Below are 838 nucleotides of genomic sequence, written 5' to 3'. Positions count from 1 at the left end.
TTCATTCAGCAAATACACCAATGATTTCCTTCAGTAATATAGCTACGTCCTGGAAGACTATATATTTGTTCCAGTTAAGAGAAAGAGGGAAATATATAGATGTTCCTGTATGGTTGCACTTCTAAGCCGTGGATATGGAACTGCAAACATACTTTCTTCCAAATGATACACCTCGATAACAGTATAAAAAGAATAAAATTTATGAGCAATTATATCATAAAAACGTGTTAAAAAAAGAATATTCGAAATCTAAAGCAAAGCGACATCAAGCGGTCACTGACTTGCGAATAGCGAACAAACAGACAGACAAAGATTTTAATTTATGAATCACAATGGCTATAGCCTCCGCGCTTCCTCATCACCTCCTACGCAAACACGACGGACCAATAGCAGCAGCAGATACCAATGACGTCACTGCTAGACTCCGCCCTCTCGTTGTCGAAATATAGGATGAACGTTCCTATATATCCTGTTTGGGAAGTGGAACAGGGAAAAAAAGATACTTGTAAATTCATCTGCTGTTAATGAAAACATTATGAACAATGTTACTTACAAGTGAATGTTTTTGGTAATGCGATATTGATAGTGGGAAATATATCCGATAACAAGTCTTTGATAAATGAAGTTGGTAATACCACAAGATCCATTTGGCAATAATGTTTTCATATCTGCAAATTGCATTTGGTGAGAATGATTTGATAAATGTATTTAATAATAATGGGGAATGTAAATTCTGTCAAGCTGACATTCTACTTGTGCGCTTGAAGTGAGTGTTCGTGACATACACCAGTACGAATGAGCAACAATAACAAGAAAAAGTAGTGATTTTTTTCAATTA

This window comes from Penaeus monodon, chromosome 19, assembly GCF_015228065.2.
Source record: "Penaeus monodon isolate SGIC_2016 chromosome 19, NSTDA_Pmon_1, whole genome shotgun sequence".
In the NCBI taxonomy this organism is placed as follows: Eukaryota; Metazoa; Arthropoda; class Malacostraca; order Decapoda; family Penaeidae; genus Penaeus; species Penaeus monodon.
This window is presented reverse-complemented; position numbering follows the sequence as displayed.